The following is a 9,576-nucleotide window of genomic DNA, read 5'->3' on the forward strand; positions in this document are numbered from 1 at the left end:
CTAACAAACAGAATGTTAATAAAGATTTGTTGATTGATTGATTGAGAGGAGCCTACCTTTCTATTTCCTTTTCTCTCAAAATCTTTTCTAGTCTTTAAGGACTATGGAGTAAACAAGTGACTTCTATATCTTTCTTTGATCTATACCCTTATGAATAAACAAATAAATATTTATTAAGCACTACTTGACAAGCTGCACTTGGATTGATAAAAGAAATTGAGACAGTCTCTGTTCTCAAAGAATCACGTTCTAATCAAGGGAGAATGTATATGTGGTATAGGAGGGTTCAGTGGTAAAGTAAATGGACAGGTCATTGTAAGATGGATGGCAAGGTCTAGAAGTCTTTAGCCTGCCAGATGGCAATGCTCAAGTTTCCAGAGAACATAACAGAGGCCTAAACGCTCACTCAGTATTCCACCATCTTATTAGAAGAACTTTTAGATGGCGATTTTCTATTCACCAAAGCAACGTGAGTGATCATGGTCCTGCCTGTAAGGAATAACAAGTAGTGGGCCCCAGTGCTGGGAGGAGGTAATGAGAAAGTCAGCATCTAGCTAAGAGGCGATATCTCATGCCTGATAGGAACTTAACAATGAAGACTGGGGTTGGGGAAAGCAAGGGATTCCCATCACATACTCCTTCTGATTCATTGGGCTACTGCTCAGGTAATCTAGGGTGCTGGAAGGGAAGGTCCTAGCCTCTCACATATTCATTTCTGTCTGATATGAACAGTCTACCTCATTTTTCAGTCATAAATGTCCTTGATGAAGACTGCTGTACCACTTAGTCAGGAGATTCTGGTTTAGCTGGGACCTCCCCCTCCTCCACCCCAGCCCACCTAATTGCTTGGATTTCATTGGGCCTCCCAAAAGTCTTATAACATTTAATACCTACACAGCTTATTTGTCACTTAATGTTGTTAGCCTTTGTAAGGTATTCTAGGTCCTTTTGAATGTGTATACACATATAGAATTTGTATATAAACATACAGAAAAGAGGCATTGTGATTTGGAAGATCAAGAACAGGACTCAGAAGCAGTAAGATCTGGGTTCAAATCCTGCCTCTGACATATTATAATTACATCTTTCAGGCCCCCCCCCTCCACAAGTATCTAAGACTGTAAGTTTCAGGGAAAGTGTCAATCTGCATTGGTGAAAGGATCTTCCACTTCCAGGAGTTCCCTAAATCAATGAGATCATAGAACTAGTTTCTATCCCCACCTTGTACACTCAGCCCTGGAGGAGGGTTCAAAAGACCATTTGCTAGCAATGTGCCATTGAGTAAGTTCCTTTAAGTTCTCTCTTCAGTTGCCTCATTTCAAGAGTGACGAGAGTAATACTTGGATTGACTCCCTCACAGTGTTGCTTTGGGGCTCAAATGAGATCATGAATATGACATGTTCTGCAAGTTATAAAGTTCTAGAAGAATCTGCTTCCATACTTTGATCCTGCCCTGGATCTTTGATCCTATGGGGATGGGCCCTCCTTCCACAGGTTCAGATCCAATAACTCTATTCCCATTCATCTCGTGCAATTATTACCCATGTTTTTCCATAAAACCACCACGGAAATAGGCTGCATGGAGATTCATCTATGGAGGGGGGGATTTTTTTTAATCCCTCAGTCTCATAACAAAGCATATCTATGCCACTTTCCAGTTATATATCTGAGATGAAGACTGTTAGGCCACTCAGCATCCTGCTTCCTCTACTACATTTAACAGATGAGGAATCTAAAGTTCAGAGAGCCTACTACTTGCTCATCTAAATGTGAGATCTGAGCTGAATTCTCTGACATGAATCTATCACTCTTTCTGTAACAGTCAATTAGCTTTTATTTAACACAAACCACATTATTCAATACCTACTATTGGCAAAATAATCCAGCATACTCATGGGCCCCATGAGTCTCTCCATTGTCCTTTGGCTCATTTATAATTCAGATTCTTTCGGAGATTAGGGCATTTTTAGAATTAAGAGTTATATTGACATCACTTGAAAAATTTTAATATTTACGGGATTAATCATACGTGCTTGTTATTATTTTTCCTAAGCAATTGCAAGCAGCTAGAGATCAAGAATTGTGTCTTACACATCTTACATTCTCAAGGACAAAGCATAGGACTGACAGTTGGTATCTATGCAATAAATGATTGCTGACTTACTAAATTGTGGGTAAACTGTGAGCCACTCTGAAATTCAAATCTCCCACTTCTGGTCAAATTGTAAGAAAGGACCCTCTTGCCCTTACATCAGTTCATATATATGACATCTTATACCTGCATATAAGATGTCATATATATCTTAGACTGTAGTAGTCTTATATATTCTTTCTTCCCTATTTAGAGTTCAATAATATTCCCTTTCGGCACTATAGCGGAGAAACAGTATGGTACATGAGAAAGGAGAGCCAGAGGACAGAGGTTCAAATCTTATCTCTGCTACTTGCCACCCTCTGTGATTTTGAGCAAGCTACTTCATATCTTTTGGCCCAGTTTCTTCAACTATAAAATGGGGAGGTGGGGAAATTTGGAAAGTATTTTAACATAAAAGGCTTCCAACCAAGCCTGACTCTCCTGAGAAATGATGAGGAACTATGAAAAAAAGTGCCAAATATAGCAATGATTCCTTAAAACTAAAGAGAAATACCACTAAGCTCCACCACCTATTTCAGGACTTGAAAAGAATATATCCTTAAACCCTATGGACAGTCTTGCTCAGAGAATATCTTGAAGACCCAACACCAGCAGGATCTGTTCAGATCCTCAATCAAAAGATTAAAAAAATTGATGAATATGTAGGGAATCTACAATTGACATGGAAAAGAGATCAAAAATATACAATTAGAAATTGTTAGATTCCTTTAGAAAATGTGACCAAACAAACAAAAACCCTGGATATCATGTTTCAAGAATTCAAAAACAAAAACAAAAACAAACAAATTTTAAAAACCCTCCCTGAACAATTGGAAGGAAAGGATAAATGAAAATAGAATCTTTGCACTATCTCCTAAAAAGAAACCCCAAATTGAAAGTACTCAGAAATGTCATAGTCAAAATACAAAGTTCCTAGATCAAGGGAAAAAATCTTGCAAAAAAAAAAAAACCTATAAAGAATTCAAGTACCAAAGATGTACCAGTGGAGGTCATATAATACTAGACTGTAACTGCAATCATGGAAAAGAAATCTTGGAATATAATATTCCAAAAGGTCAAAAAAATGCTTCTCACTAAAAAATAACTTTTCAATAAAACCGAATATAATTCTACAGGAGAAAAATGGAACATTAATAGAATACATTACTTTGAAGTATTCTACACATAAACACACACACACACACACACACAAAAGCAAACACAATGATGTTGGTGTAAAAATACATTAAATTTAATTAGGAAATATGAAGGGACAGGAATATGAGAGAGAAGAGCTTAAAGGGGAAAGGCAGAGTGGGGAAGTGAATAGTCATGAGTAAAACAACTCAACTAAAGCGAGTTGATCATAAAAAAAGAAAATATATATAAGTCAGATAGTTGTTTCCTTATTGACATTCTCTAGTTTATCAAGGCCCTTCTTACATTAAGGTACCTACAACAGAAATAGAACTTCAGATGAGATCTAAAAAGGACAGAAAACAATGGGATTCACTATCACTTGCTATTCCTGAAGGCTCTCCTTTTTTAAAAGTAATCCAAGATTTCATTAGTTTTTTTTTTGGTTGTCACATCACATTGATGATTAATATTGAGCTTACAGTCTACGAAAACCCTCAGAACTTTTAAAAGAACAATTTCTATTTAACCATTTTTCCTTTCTTGTACTTTGGAAGATTTTTTTAATACTCGTATGTAAGACTTTACATTTACCACCACTGTATTAGCTCTATTAGGTTCATTCCAATTTTCTAGCCTATTGAGATGTCTTCAGATCTTTACTTTGTGGTTTAGTGTTTTAGTAATCTTTCCCTCTTTTGAGTAATCTACAAATTTGATATGTTCTATTTATTCCTTTTTCAAAGTCTTTGACGCAAATATTAAACAGCCCAAAACTATTATTGTATGATCTCATTTCAAACTTTCCTTCTCCTCTTTCATTTTCCAAGAGTGCACACCCTAATATGAGTGCTAAAAAAATCTTTAAGTTTTCCCTCACCCCCCCCATTATGAGCTCACTAAATTTTATCTGCTCACTTCTATCTGTGATGTAGTCTCCTGAATTTATGGATGATATAAATATAATTATTAGTGCTTTGGAATTCTAATCTAATCCCCCAGTTGTACAGCTGCATATATTATATATAATATAGGTTTGTGTGTATAATTTTGTTTTATTTTTGTACATTCTCTTTTCTTCAAATAATATAAGTTCCCTGAAGAAGAGGGATCTTTCCATTTCACAGATAAGGAAGCTTATTACACAGATATTTCACAGACAAGGAAACTGAGGCACAGATCATTAATAGATTATAATGCTTCTATTTCCCTAGTGCTTTGAAGTTTGCAAAGTGCTTTGTTTCCAATACCCTTGTGAAGTAGGCAGATGAAAAGGTTAATCAATGTTAGGTCATATTAATAGATATACGGTGTCCAGTTTGAGGGAAGTGGCCTCCAGGCCTCTGACACGGCCAAACCAAATCTAAATGTTGTGTCCAGTTCTGGGTACCACATTTTTAGGAAGAACATTGACAAACTAAAGACCCTCTGAGGAAGGGCAGCCTAGAAAGTGACAGAACTGGAATCAGGCCATACAAATAAGAGTTAAAGGAAATGGGATGTTTAGCTAGAAGATTTTTTCCCCAAGGGGTGATGGTGAGTGGGTAAAGATAGAATGGGCAAGTGGCATGATTAGTGAAGATATTGCAGTAGTTTTTTTGAGTAGTGGCATAAATTTTCCCCTTCTTCCCTCCACAATCTACCTTAATCTAGTCTTTCTGTTAAAGTCCAAGCCTCTTGAGAAAGCTGTAGGAGAGTCAGGTCTCTGACAAACACACCTTGTAAGATGAACAGTCCTGAAACCAGATCCTGGCAGTGAGCTAGAGGAGAGAGTTCATGAAAGGTAATGTTGCTTATTTTAAAATGCAAGGGGTCAGAGCATCATTTTTCAGGAAGGCTCCTTCAGGTGTCTGGGAGCAAAATTTGTCCCAAACAGTAGGGAGCTTGGGTGGTGTGACAAGTGTGAATTTTGCTGCTGCAGGTCAGATCCTTGGTGTGGATTTGGTGGATGGAGAAAATTGGAGGGATAACTGGTCCTAGGAATTGCCTACCTGTTTTGCTGAATCATCTTCTCCTTCAGCATCCTTTCCCCTCCATGGTTTCCTGGTGATCTCATGGTCTCTCTGCAAAAGAGGAAAGTTTAGATTATAGGTAGATAGGTAGATAGATAGATAGATAAGATAGATAGACAGATAATAGAGAGTGCTAGCATTTGTTAAATCCTATTATATGTAAGACAGCAAAATGTTGGGAATACAAATATGAGCAAACGAAAGATAATAACCATCCTCAAAAGGAGCTTATATTCTAATGAGGGCAAGATGACATGTAAAAGGGAACTAAAGAGAGAAAAGGTATCATTGACTGGGGAGGGAGCAAGGTGGAAAAATCTGTAGAGTTAGTAGTAGTCAGGAGAAAAGTCTGGACTCTAACACCAAGAAAGCTATGTGACCTTGTTCAATTTAATTTGATCCATTTCAATTTAATTCAGTGAACACCAATTAAATCTGCATAACTTTCACTATTAGGGTCTGCTCCAAAGTGATTTCTTCCTCAAGTTTTAATTTTCTCTTTGATAAACTAGGGATATTGGATTCCATTGATTGTTCAGCTTCCTTCTGGTTTGAAAATTCTAGAATCTTTTGATTATGTTCTTGTTGAGGATGAGTAGTTTTGGCAAAAATAAAAAACAAAAACCATCCAAGAAATAAATTGGGTGCCCTTTGATTGGGGAAATGTGAATATGGAAGCACTGGAATACTATTTTCCTATATAATCAGTGATGAACATGAAGAATTCAAAGAAACTTTGGAAGACTCAAATGAACAGGTGTGGGGTGAAGAAATCAGAACCAAAAGAATGATAGACACAATGATTTCAAAAATGAAAAGGAAATGGTGCTAAAAGGTATCTGAATTCATATGTATGTAATGACCAGTGATTCTAGATTTCTAAAAACCCAACCCCAGGGGAAGAGAGACTGAACTGGGAAGTCAAGAAGCTTAAACTTTGAATTCTTCATCAGACACCATCTGATTTCATCAGATACTGTGTTACCCTGAACAAGTCTTAATTTCCTCATCCATAGAGTATCTTTTTCATAACATTGTTATAAGGATTAAATGAGGTCACACACTTTGCAAACCTCGAAGCACTCTATAAATACTAGAAATACTAGCTGTGTGACCCTGAAAAAGTCACTTACCCTCTAAGTACAACTGTCTAAGAATATAAATAGCAGATTAAGTATCACAATAGAGGGAATATTTTCATCAGGGGACCCCTATTAACAATGAAATTAGTCAAAAAACATTTAAGTACTTAATTCATAAGGCTAGTGTGAAAATCGAATGACAAAATTAGAGAATTCTCTGCAAATCTTAAAACACTAAGTAAAAGACAGGTATTACCATTCTCAGAGAGGTGGGGGACCATGGGGACAGAAAGGTACATATACCATCAGAATAATCTACGTGCCTATTTTGCACAACTTTTTTGTTCCTGAAAAGGAAAGTTGTCGGGTTTGGGGTTTGTTTTTTTTTTTTTTTTTTGGAGGAGGGAAGAAGTAAAGTTATTGGGCAGTGCTTTTTTTAAAAATCAACAACAAAACACTAAAAGAAGAAAGAAAAAGAAAAAGAAGGATTTGGACATGGTCCCTATTTCTTTCTCCCGGCTGGCTCGGGCTAGTGCTGGTGACTCGGAACATGCCCAAACAGTGTGCTCCTTGTTTGAAAGTCTCTTTTGTATAAGGGCACAGTTCAAGGCATCCTGCAATGCCAGCGTTGCTAAACACCCAGCATGCAGCAACTTGCCTGGAGGATGAGAAAGAGGGCAGGGAGTTCTGACATCTCTGAGTGCCCCCTGCCCAGCTTCCTCCCTCAGGGATAACTGCCAGAAGTTGTGACTGGGGACCAGAGTCCACCTGCATGCAGAAAAATGGTGCAATGATGGATGTTTGTGCAGTCCAGCCCCTTTTCCTACCCTGATTCCTTCCTTCCCTATGGGTTCCTAATGCCCTTTAGCTCTCTCCTCCTTTCCTTCATCGAAGCATCCAAAGGAAGTTTTACTATAATGGGGAAAGAAAAAAAATCATCCAAATGACACATTTTACCTCCCTCATTTCATTGAAAGAAACCTGAATTCTTATGTCAGCATCCCCATTTAGCAAGTCTCATTTTGTAAGTTATTTTTTCCCCTAGGGACCTAGGTTTTTCCATATTTAAAATAAAGTAGTAAGACCAGAAGGGGTTCTCGACATTTAAAAAAAAAAAAATCTTGATAACTATTTCAATAAAATGGGTTTCTTTTGTAATCCTATGGACTTTATGCACTTAAAACATTATTCTGAGAAGATGTCCCTAGCCTTCTCCAGAAGGCCAAAACTTTTCCAAGCAGACACACAAGAGGCCAAACATTCATGGACTAGGAAATCTCTAAGATCCTATAAACTAGGTTTTCAGAAAAGGAACTGAAGTCAACTATTTATACCTAAAGGATAATGATTTTCCCAGGAAATTTTGCAACTTATGTATTATCTAAATTGTAAAATGAAGCACTTGGACCCCTTCTGAATGGATTTTGGGCATTTGGAGTAGGCAGAGAAGGCATGGGGGGGCAGAAATGCCTCCAATGTCTCTCCAGTCATACCAAGTGGTTAGCAGCATTGTCACCTATGTGCAGGGGTGATGGATTCAAAATGAGACATGAATTTTTGGAAATGGTCAATGAGGGAATGTGCTTTGCCTAACTAGGTAAATTTAGAAGAATATTCTCTTTCTTCCTTCTTTTTTCTTGTTCCTTTTTTCCATTTTCTTTTTCTTTTTATTGTTCCTTCTTTGTCAGAGGATAAGGGGAAAGAAATAACAGAGAAAAATAAATGTTTAATTATAAATATATATGTACGTATGCATGTATATTTAGCTTTGGAAAGCCCAAAGAAGCTATCTATTCCAATATCCCATTTTACAAATGAAGAAATGGTAACTTGCCTCCTGTCACTCAGCTTGCAAATGGTTGGCTTTGTCAGTCCGAGTCCAGTCTTTTCCACTGCCCTACATAGCTTCCCTAGGTCCCCAAAAGCAATACATATCTACTCTATAATTCTTATTATGCTGGGGGTACAAAGGAAGGCAAAAATAACCGTACTAAGGATTTCCTAGTCTAACATGGCAAACAGTGTACAAACAAGATATATCCAGGATAAACTGCAGATAGTCTCAGAAAGAAGTCGCCAACATCAATGGAGATTGCAAAAGCATTCTTCTAGAAGGCAGGACTTTAGCCTGAGTCTTGAAGGTAGCCAGGGAAATTGGGAATTGGAAAAGAGGAGCATTAGGGTTCAGGGACAGTCATTGAAAATCTGGGAGTGTGGAGATGGATTGAGGAACTGTAAGGAGGGCGGTGTCACTAGATTGAAGAATATGTAGAAGAAAGGAAGGGATAAGGAAACTGGAGAGATAGGAAGGGGTCAGGGTAGGACATTATTCAAGGGAGAAACACTATTCAGGAGGGTTCCATCATGAGACTTCAGTGATAGCCACAAGACCAAATGCAACTGCCATGTCCAATGGGAGATCCTTAACAGGCCTAATGTTCAGTTAGGAGCGTGGCCAGAGAGCCAAGGAAGAGATATTGGGGGTATTGGGGGGGGATTTCAATGGGTTCAGTCTTGTTCTAGTCACATATAGAGGAGGAGGATGTAGGGCACAGCGGGAGAGGAGATACCTGGGGTTTGTCAAGTCATACGCACCCCTGCTTTTAAAGAACATTTGAGGAACAATTATTTGGGCGCAGGACCGCCTTCTCTTCTAATCAGCAGAATTACTTGAGAAGGACGACTGGGCCTTTATGAGTGCTGAAGTCTGAGCGGGCTTCAAGCTCGGGGTCACTTAGACATCGGTAGCACTTTTGTAGGGACAAGAAGGCCTCTTCCTTACCCCAGCTTTGCCCTGGGGACCGACACCTGGTAACCCAGCCCTCCCACCCTTCCATAGCTCTCCTCTAGCAATGCCAACTTGTGTCTCCTAGAGAAAGCCTGTCCTGAGTCCTTCAGTTCCATTTACTCTCCCCCAAATTAATGTGTGTCGGGGGGGGGGGGGGGGGGTGGCTAGAAGGGTTAAGTGACTGGCCCAAGGTTGCACAAGCGAGGGACGGAGCCAGGCCTGGCTCTACATGTCTGTCTTTCCTTCCTCCCTCCTCCCCCTCCCCTCCCTCCCCCTCCCCCCCCCCCCTCCCCCTCCCTCTTCTCTCCCCCTCCCCTCCCTCTCCCTCCCCCTCCCTCCCCCTCCCTCTTCCCTCCCCCTCCTTCCCCTCTCCCTCCCCCTCCCCCCCTGCGCCCCGGGGGCTCCCCCCGGCGCGGGCGCCCC

At 39.3% G+C, this 9,576-nt stretch overlaps 1 long non-coding RNA gene across 3 annotated transcripts; it reads right to left on the reverse strand.

Moving 5' to 3' along the window:
- Positions 1 to 3,414: 3,414 nt before the first annotated feature.
- Positions 3,415 to 9,305, reverse strand: LOC141494997 (uncharacterized). 3 transcript variants are annotated; one of them, XR_012470617.1, is made up of 4 exons: positions 8,961 to 9,305; positions 5,263 to 5,334; positions 4,915 to 5,031; positions 3,415 to 3,587 (listed from the first exon to the last, which is right to left on the reverse strand). It is a non-coding gene; the product is annotated as an uncharacterized LOC141494997 (long non-coding RNA). The 3 variants fall into 3 exon arrangements; XR_012470618.1 differs by lacking the exon at positions 3,415 to 3,587 and adding an exon at positions 4,478 to 4,714; XR_012470616.1 differs by lacking the exon at positions 3,415 to 3,587 and having other exon boundaries at positions 4,478 to 5,031.
- Positions 9,306 to 9,576: the final 271 nt, after the last annotated feature.

Source organism: Macrotis lagotis, chromosome 8 (assembly GCF_037893015.1).
Source record: "Macrotis lagotis isolate mMagLag1 chromosome 8, bilby.v1.9.chrom.fasta, whole genome shotgun sequence".
Lineage (NCBI taxonomy): Eukaryota > Metazoa > Chordata > Mammalia > Peramelemorphia > Peramelidae > Macrotis > Macrotis lagotis.